General features: G+C 48.8%; 1 pseudogene; it reads right to left on the bottom strand.

Moving 5' to 3' along the window:
• Positions 1-1733: 1733 nt before the first annotated feature.
• LOC126959114 (40S ribosomal protein SA-like) lies at positions 1734-6633 on the bottom strand (annotated as a pseudogene).
• Between the last annotated feature and the right edge of the window lie 2328 nt (positions 6634-8961).

Genomic DNA, 8961 nt, shown 5'->3' with positions numbered 1-8961 from the left:
ATCACACATACAGACACACACACACACACACACGCACACACACACACACTCACACACTAAGTCCTTTTTCCATTTCAACCCTAAAATTGTAATTTTTAAAATAACATGCTTATAAAAATAGGATCTCCTCCAAGTAGGTTTCTGTTAAAAGCAGGGGTTTTTGGAAGTTTGGGGGTGTTGTTCTTTATAGATTTTTGTTTTGTTTTGTTTTGTTGCTTTAGGTGTAGATTGGAGGATTTGCTTTAACAGAGTATCTTCTTGGCTTTATGGCTAAAATAGCCAGTTCCTGCTTATTAATACTCAAACACATCAATTATTCATCTGCAGTTGGGTATATTATATACGCCGAGTCATCCATCCTCCTGCCCTCTTTGTTAAAGGAAGCTTTGAGGCCAGCAGCCCCACGGGGAAGGCGTGTAGTTGGGACTCAGGGCTGACTCAGAGGGCCAGCCCTGGCCAGCTCATGTCTGAGGTCACATCCGAGGGAGAGGAGGCAGCAGAGCTGAGTGAACAGAATCTTGTTCTAACAACTTCCCAGGTTCCATGCTGCCTTGCCATGCCCAGCTCCTGAGCTGTCCATGTGAGGTCAGGGATTTGTCAAGATGAAGGGCTAGGCCTTTGAGGGTTTTGCTCTTTCAACTTGCTTCTTGCCCTTGACCTGCAATTATACTAGCAGCAGTTTCCATATGCAATGGTGACAGCTGATGTGTACTGGGGGAAATGATGGAGAATCAGAACCATTGTAATCCTCAGATGGGGAAGCTCAAGTTCAAGGTGGGCAGGAAGGCCACAGGCAAGGCCATTTGGCAGCCAAGTGCAAAGTCAGGGTGGAATCTCCATCTCCTGGCGACCATCCCCCATCAGCCTCCTGCATGGAATCCATAATGAGGGCCAGAACAGTGGAGGGTCTGCTGTTAGCTATGCCCTGGTGCACGGACTCCCAGGTAAAACCAGATCCACAGGGGAGAAGGGAGTAAGCATTATTTATTTATTTATTATTTGAGATGGAGTCTAGCTCTGTCACCCACGCTGGAGTGCAGTGGCATCATCTCGGTTCACTGCAACTTCTGCCTCCCCAGCTCAAGCCATTCTTGTGCCTCAGCCTCCCGAGTAGCTGGGACTACAGGCGTGCCACCACGCCCTGCTAATTTTTGTATTTTTAGTAGAGATGGGGTTTCACCATGTTGCCCAAGCTGGTCTCAAACTCCTGGACTCAAGCGATCTGCCTTCCTCAGCCTCCCAAAGTGCTGGGATTACAGGCATAAGCCACTGTACCCAGCCACCACTATCCTGATTTTTGTGTTTTTCATCCCCTTGTGTTTTTTTCAATAGTTTCATTCTATACATTTGCATCTTTAAACAGCATGTTGTTTGGTTTTGCACGTTTTCATTTCTGAATCACGCTATGTGTATTCTAAGAATTGCTTTGGTTTTTTAAATAATATATTGAGATTATGATACTGAGATGCATTCACGTTGTTGTATGTAGCTGTAAAAAGTATTCTTTCTGTTATATTTCTTTGTGCGAATATGCCATTTTCTGTATTCATACAGATAATGGACATTTGAATTGTTTCCAGTGTGTTTCTGTAACAAACTGTAGTGCTATGATTATTCTTATACATGTTCCCGTGCATATGTTTGAGAGTTTTTTTTGTTTTAGAAACCGATGTTTATTCTCCATCAACCTTATTTTCATGTTGCTGAAGAGCCCGTGCAAAAACAGCTTAAGACTATGCCGTGGTTGCTTCTACCCATTCAGTGGCCTGAGCAGTGGGAGCTGCAGACCAGTTTTTAGTGGCAGGCTGAGCCCTCCAGTCTTCAGTAGGGAACTGCTGAATAGGCACAGAGGGTACCTGCACGCTGCCAGACCAGTCTGCAACCTCAGGCTGAATAGCAGTGAACTCGGGAGCTGGAGCAGTCCATTCACCCTGAAATTCCTCCTTGGTCACAGCCTTTTCAGCAGCAGCCTGCTCTTCTTTTTCAATCTCTTCAGGATCGCTGTAGAAGTAGAGGTCAGGCATGACCTCCCACGGGAAATGGTGTCACGCATGCGCAGAACTTCCCGAGCCAGCGTCCACCATATTAAACCCAATGAGGGAGCTCCCTTATTGTCACATGGGATGGCAATGTCCCCATAGCACAGAGGAGAATCTGTGTTACGAGCAATGGTAGGTAGGTTAACATAAGATGCCTCCCAGAGGGGCTGGTGGTCAGCCCTGGGGTCAGTAACCATGAGAAGCCGTGGCTCCCGGAAGGCTGCCTGGATCTGGTTAGTGAAGGTTCCAGGAGTGAAGCGGCCAGCCATTGGAGTGGCTCCAGTGGCAGCAGCAAACTTCAGCATGGCCCTCTGGCCAGTATCCCTGGAGGATATGGCACTAACATCAGCAGGGTTTTCAATGGCAACAATGGCACGAGCTGCCAGCAGAAGCTTCTCCCAGGTCCTCCCACAGATTTATGATGTAGATGCCATCACTTTTCCTTTTGTAGATGTACTGTTTCATCTGGAAGTCAAGATTGGTGCCACCTAAGTAGGTTCCTGCTGCAAGGAACTTAAGGACATGCTCCTCCTTCATTTGCAGGACATCAAGAGCTCCAGACCTTGTGAAAGTTTGCCTTTAAGTTACAATGGGAATCCAGGACAATGCTGTATGGACCCCTTTATGGGTAGCGCGGAAAGCGGGAGTTGCTTTTTTTTTTTTTTTTTTTTTTTTTTTTTTTTTTTTTTTGAGACGGAGTCTTGCTCTGTCACCCAGGCTGGAGTGCAGTGGTGCCTTCTCGGGTCACTGCAGCCTCCGCCTCCGAGGTTCAAGTGATTCTGCCTCAGCCTCTCAAGAAGCTGGGATTACAGATGCAGGCCGCCACGCCCAGCTAATTTTTTTGTGTTTTCAGTAGAGAAAGGGTTTCACCATGTTGGCCAGGCTGGTCTTGAACTCCTGACCTCAGGTCATCCACTGCCTCAGCCTCCCAAAGTGCTGAGGTTACAGGCATGAGCCACTGTGCACAGCTGAGAGTTTTTTTAGGGTAAATATTTTGGGTGGAATTGCTCAGCTGTAGGGGCCATACAACTTCAACTTTAATTGCTGATTGTTGTCCAAAATGCCAGTTTTACTGGCTTTTGCCAAATAAGTTTTGGCTTTGTTGATTATGTGATTTTTGCATTGTGCTTCATTATCTTCTGCTCTTACCTTGAACTTACACTCCCAAGCAGGGTCTAAGAGTGCCCGTTGAAGCCAGGTGCAGCAGCTCATGCCTGTAACACCAACACTTTGGGAGGCTGAGGCCGAGGATTGCTCAAGTTCAGGAGTTTGAGACCAGCCTGGGAAACATAGTGAGATCTCGTCTCTACAAAAAATAATCTTTTTTTTTTTTTTTTTTTTTTTAGAGACGGAATCTCGCTCGGTCACCCAGCCTGGAGTGCAGTGGTGCGATCTCGGCTCACTGCAAGCTCCGCCTCCCGGGTTCACGCCATTCTCCTGCCTCGGCTTCCCAAGTAGCTGGGACTACAGGCGCCTGCCACCACGCCCGGCTTATTTTTTGTATTTTTTAGTAGAGACAGGGTTTCACTGTGTTACCCAGGATGGTCTCGATCTCCTGACCTCGTGATCCGCCCTCCTTGGCCTCCCAAAGTGCTGGGATTACAGGTGTGAGCCACCGTGCCTGGCCCAAAAAATAATTTTTAAAAAATTAGCCAGGTATGATGGCTCATGCCCATAGTGCTAGTTACTTGAAGGTTGAGACAGGAAGATCGCTGGAGCCTAGGAGTCCAAGGCTGCAGTGAGCTATAATCATGCCATTGCACTCCAGCCTGGGTAACAGAGTGGGACCCTGTCTAAAAGACGACAAAATTTCCCATTGTTCCACATTCTCAGCAGCACTTGCTATTTTCAGACTTTTTCCTTTTTGCCAATCTGGTGGCCAGTACATGGTAATTTATTATGCTCTGTGTGCTATAAATTATTTGTGTCCACCCAAATTCATATGTTGAAAACTGAACCCCGACTGGGCACAGTGGTTCAGGCCTGTAAACCCAGCACTAGGATGTTCAGATTGGAGGATCGCTTGAGTCCAGGAGTTCAAGACCAGCCTGGGCAACATGGTAGAAACCCATCTCTACAAAAAATTAAAAAAAAAAATTGCTGGAAATGCTGGTGAGTGCCTGTAGTTCCAGCTGCCTGGGAGGCTGGGATGGGAGGATCACCTGAGCCTGGGAGATTGAGGCTGCAGTGATCCATGATAGTACCACTGTACTCCAGCCTGGGCGACAGGGTGAGACTCTGTCTCAAAAAAAGAAAACTAAACCCCAGAGTTTGATGGTATTGGGAGGTGAGGCCTTTGGAAGGTGATGAGGTCATGAGGGTGGAGTCCTTCCAGAAAAGAGCGCCAGAGAGCTCATTCGCCCCTTCTGCCACGTGAGTGCACAGTGAGATGATAGCTGTCCATCTGTGAACGCAAAGCCAGCCCTCAGCAGACACCGTATCTGCCAGGGCCTTGATCTTGGATTTCCCAGCCTCCAGAACTGTGGTGAATACATTTTTCCTGTTTTTAAGCCAGCCCGCAGACTGGAGTCTAAGGGCGCTGCTTTCTGCCTGTGAGCTTGAGAAAACCTCTTGTGCTTCTGAATCTCCAAGTCCTTGCCTGCAAAGCAGAGGCCATGATAAAAACCCTAACACCTTATCTGGCATTGCAGGATCCCTTACCAAGGGCTTCTACGTCTCCTATTTTGTTATAGCTTCCAGAATGGACTGAGATAGCTTGCATTTGCAATCACAGATGACTTTAAGTATTTGTTCTTATTATTTACCAACCCCCAAGTGCCTGTTGTTGTCTTTTGCCTGTATTTCTATTGGGTTGTTGATCTTATTAAATTATAGATCTTTCTTTCTTTCTTTCTTTTCTTTTTTTGTGATCGAGTTTTGCTCTTTTTGCCCAGGCTGGAGTGCAATGGCACGATCTCAGCTCACTGCAACCTCTGCCTGCCGGGTTCAAGTGATTCTCCTGCCTCAGCCTCCCAAGTAGCTGGGATTACAGGTGTGCACCACCACGCTGGCTAATTTTGTATTTTTAATAGAGGTGGGGTTTCACCATGTTGGGCAGGCTGGTCTCGAACTCCTGACCTCAGGTGATCCGGCCTCCCAAAGTGCTGGGATTACAGGTGTGAGCCACCGTAGCCAGCCAATTATAGACTTTTCTTATATGGTATGGATTTAAATCCTTATCAGTTATAACTTCTCCCAGTTTGAGGCTTGCATTTTTACCTTCTTTATGGTGTTTTTGAAAAATGTAAACTGTTAAAAGCTTTAACTCTGTATCCCTTTGCAACTTTTTATTTTGCACTATGTGTACTGATGACCAAAAGAAAAAAATGAAATTTGAGCCCGGACATGGTGGCTCACGCCTGGAACCCCAGCACTATGGGAGGTCGAGGCGGGCGGATCACAAGGTCAGGAGATTGAGACCATCCTGGCTAACACGGTGAAACCCCATCTCTACTAAAAATACAAAAAATTAGCCGGGCGCGGTGGCAGGCGCCTGTAGTCCCAGCTACTCAGGAGGCTGAGGCAGCAGAATGGCGTAAATCCGGGAGGCGGAGCTTGCAGTGAGCCTAGATCGCACCGCCGCACTCCAGCCTGGGCGACAGAGTGAGACTCTGTCTCAAAAAAAAAAAAAAAAAATTGAATTAAAACCAAAGAGCTTAGTCTGTATCACCCTCCCCTGGTTAAAATTTTAAATTACAGTTCTTCTGTCCTGAAATTATATTATCCATGAGTTCTGCTATGTGTGTCCTGTGACCTGAGAGTGGGCAAGAACTTTCTCTGTTCACAGTTATGTCCTCAATGCTTCAAACATAGCTTTGCCCAAAGTAGGTGCTCAATAAACACTGTGGATGGAAGGAACAAAGGAAGGAGAGAGGAGTAGGGGGCAGCCACCAAAGGCTGATGTGGCTTTTTATGACTCCACCCAATGAGGGCCAAATGACTCCAAGGATAGGGCAGCAGCCTAAGTAATGGAGGAAACGGTCTTTCCTCAAGCAGAGCTTAGACTTTACTGTCTTGGGAAAACCTGTTTGTATTTGGGAGATGTGCTTACTTTAATAGGTCAACCCTACAATAATGGGCAGGTCTGAGGCTCCAGGAGTGCTGGGGTAGTCTATTCACCCACTCATTCCTTCTCTCTATCCTTTTTTGCCCACCTGTCTTTGCAGCCCGTGGGTGTCAGAGCCAGCAGACTGGAGTCTAAGGGCACTGCGTTCTGCCCGTGAGCTTGAGAAAGCCTCTTGCCCTTCTGAATCTCCAAGTCCTTGCCTGCAAAGCAGAGGCAATGATAAAAACACTAGCACCTTATCTGGTGTTGCAGGATCCCTTACCAAGGGCTTCTGTATCTCCTATCGTGAACTCAGTACTCAGTGAGGTAGGCAAAACCAGAGGAGGAAACCGGGGAGGAGGAGTGAGTCTCTAACTCCCCACCCTGTGTGGATAAGCCTTGATCTGTGTTCTACAGACTCTGAGCTCTGAGCTCCTCTCGTGGGCAGAGGTGGGAAGGGCAGCCCCCCAGGAGGTGGTGAGTCCTCTGAGCTTTGGAAGGGTGGACTCTGCACCTGCTGTGCTGGTGCTTTCTGGGAATTTCCTCCATGGACCCCCAGAGCAACTGTGAGAGGTAGCTATTACCATTCCCATTTGACTGGTTCAGAAACTGTGCCTCAGAGACATGAAGTCACTTGCCCAAGGTCCCCCAGCATTCAGGGTCATAGCCAGAGTTCGAACTCCAAAGCCCTTGCCTCTCCCTCACCTCTGTGGTCTCCCTAGACCTTTAGATATGGTTCCAGACAGTGGATTTTCCCAGCTCACAGCAGAGTGCGTCATGGGACAGGGCAGGCTCCAGAGGGCTACGCTACCAGAATCTGGTAATGACAACTGCGTACGTGTGTGTGAGAGGCGACCGACAGATCCAGATGGGGACTGACCAATCTAGAACTAGATAGGGATCAATCATCTTCAGCAGATCTGAGAGCTGGAGAATTACTGCAGGGACAAATGGCCCTTTCCCTCCTGCATCCCCCAGGGCCATCTCCACACTGTGGTGAAGCATGGGACGTGGTAAAGGGACACCTTCGAGCTGTGGGAAAAGCTGACACGACTTTCCAGAATAGTGTGTTTAGCAAGGCGGGGGCACCTATGTTCTCCCCGAGAGGCGTTCCATCCAGAGCTATCTGGGAAGGCTGAGGTACCAGAAGCCAGAAGGTGGAAAATCACTGATGCATCTCCACTGAGTTTTCAACGGGGCCCTACACTGACCTAAGCACAGGAGGTTTGAGGGCTCTCCACTCACCAGGAATGAAAGGATCGATTGCAGAGTTTCGGCCTTGGAGCCCAGTCCTGGCTCTCCCTTTGCTTGCTCCTGACATTGGACGAGTTACAGCCCTTCCTGAGTCTCGGTCAGTCGCCTCTCACTTGCCCATTGACGTCTCACAGGCTGTAGAAGAGTTGGGGGTCCTAGCATAGGTGTCTTGTGCCAGGTCCAGAGCTGGAGTTCAATAAATGTACTGTGACCTCAGCAGGAACAGCCAAGGCGGGGCGGGCCACGCTAGGGGCTGGTCTGCAGAGTCTTCAGGGAAGAAGCGAGGACGAGGACGAGGACCCGGGATGAGGACAGGACGAGAGGATGGCTGCATAACAGCAAGGAGGCTTTGGGCAGGTAGGGGAGGCTTTCCAAGTGTGTGGATAGCAGGAACACAATCTTGGAAGTGAGAATTCCTGGGGTGCCTTCTGGGCCTTGAAGCAGGGCTCACAGAGGGCCACAGGACCCTGGTGGGGTGAAGAAGGGGACTGGAGAGGTAAATTAAAAGAATAGCAGCTTGTCTGCCCTCATCCCCGATGTGGGGGGCAGCAGCCTGGCATGGAGTCCAAATGGACCTCATATTTCCCAAAGACTCAAAGCATCTGGGGCCTACCTGGAGTGTCCCAGGAACACCTACTGCCCAGCCCGTCCTCTTTCCCCTGCCACCAGGCATGATGACCCCAATGTCTCAATTATCACACTCTGCTTTTCTCCATCTCTGTGGCTTTACATATTCTCAGTGTTCAGCTCTTGGTCTGCAACATATCTGCATACACACACACACACACACACACACACACACACACACACTGAGGAATGGCTCCTGGGTCCCAGTAGTTCCCACTCTCTGGTAGAGGAGTTGTGTTTGTGAGGGTTGTGATGGGGCGATGAGCCTGCAGCAGCCTTTCCACGCCCGTCCAAACTAGATGTGGTGCAGAATGCATGGGCCTGTGGGTCAGGAGATGTGACACTTAGCATGATAGTACCGGTTAGGATCACGCAGGGCTGCAAGTAAATCACAACCCAACTGTAGTGGGTGCAACAAGAAGTGCTTATTTTTTTGCATAAGAGGTCAGGAGGATGGCAATCTCACTGCTAGTGCAGGTACTTGAAGCTGCCGTCAGGGACCCAGATACTTTCTGGTGCTGGTGTGTAGGGGGGGCGTCTGCTGGGGCTTGGGAGATTTGGGTCCCCATTCTGGCCCTGTTGCAAACTAGTTGTGCAGTTTCAGACAAAGCTTCTGAAGCTTTCACTTCATCTCTTTGTTTGTTTTTAAAATTGCGGGCTGAGTATGGTGGCTCCTGCCTGTAATCCCAGCACTTTGGGAGGCTGAGGTGGGAGCCTTGCTTGAGGCGTGGAGTTCGAGACCAGCCAGGCAAAATGGCAAACCCTCATCTGCACCAAAAAAAAAAAAAAAAATTAGCCGGGCATGGTGGTACACGCCTGTGGACCCAGCTACTTGGGGAACTAAGGCAGGAGGATCACTTGAGCCCCGAAGGTTGAGGCTACAGTGATCTGTGATTGTGCCACTGCACTCCAGCCTGGATGACAAAGTGAGGCCCTATCTCAAAAACGAATACATAAAATTGTGGTAAAAACATGTAACATAAAACCATCTTAATC

The sequence above is a fragment of the Macaca thibetana genome, chromosome 7 (assembly GCF_024542745.1).
Source record: "Macaca thibetana thibetana isolate TM-01 chromosome 7, ASM2454274v1, whole genome shotgun sequence".
Taxonomy (NCBI): Eukaryota; Metazoa; Chordata; class Mammalia; order Primates; family Cercopithecidae; genus Macaca; species Macaca thibetana.
Note: the sequence above shows the minus strand (reverse complement) of the source record. Positions and strands in the feature narration are given on the sequence as shown.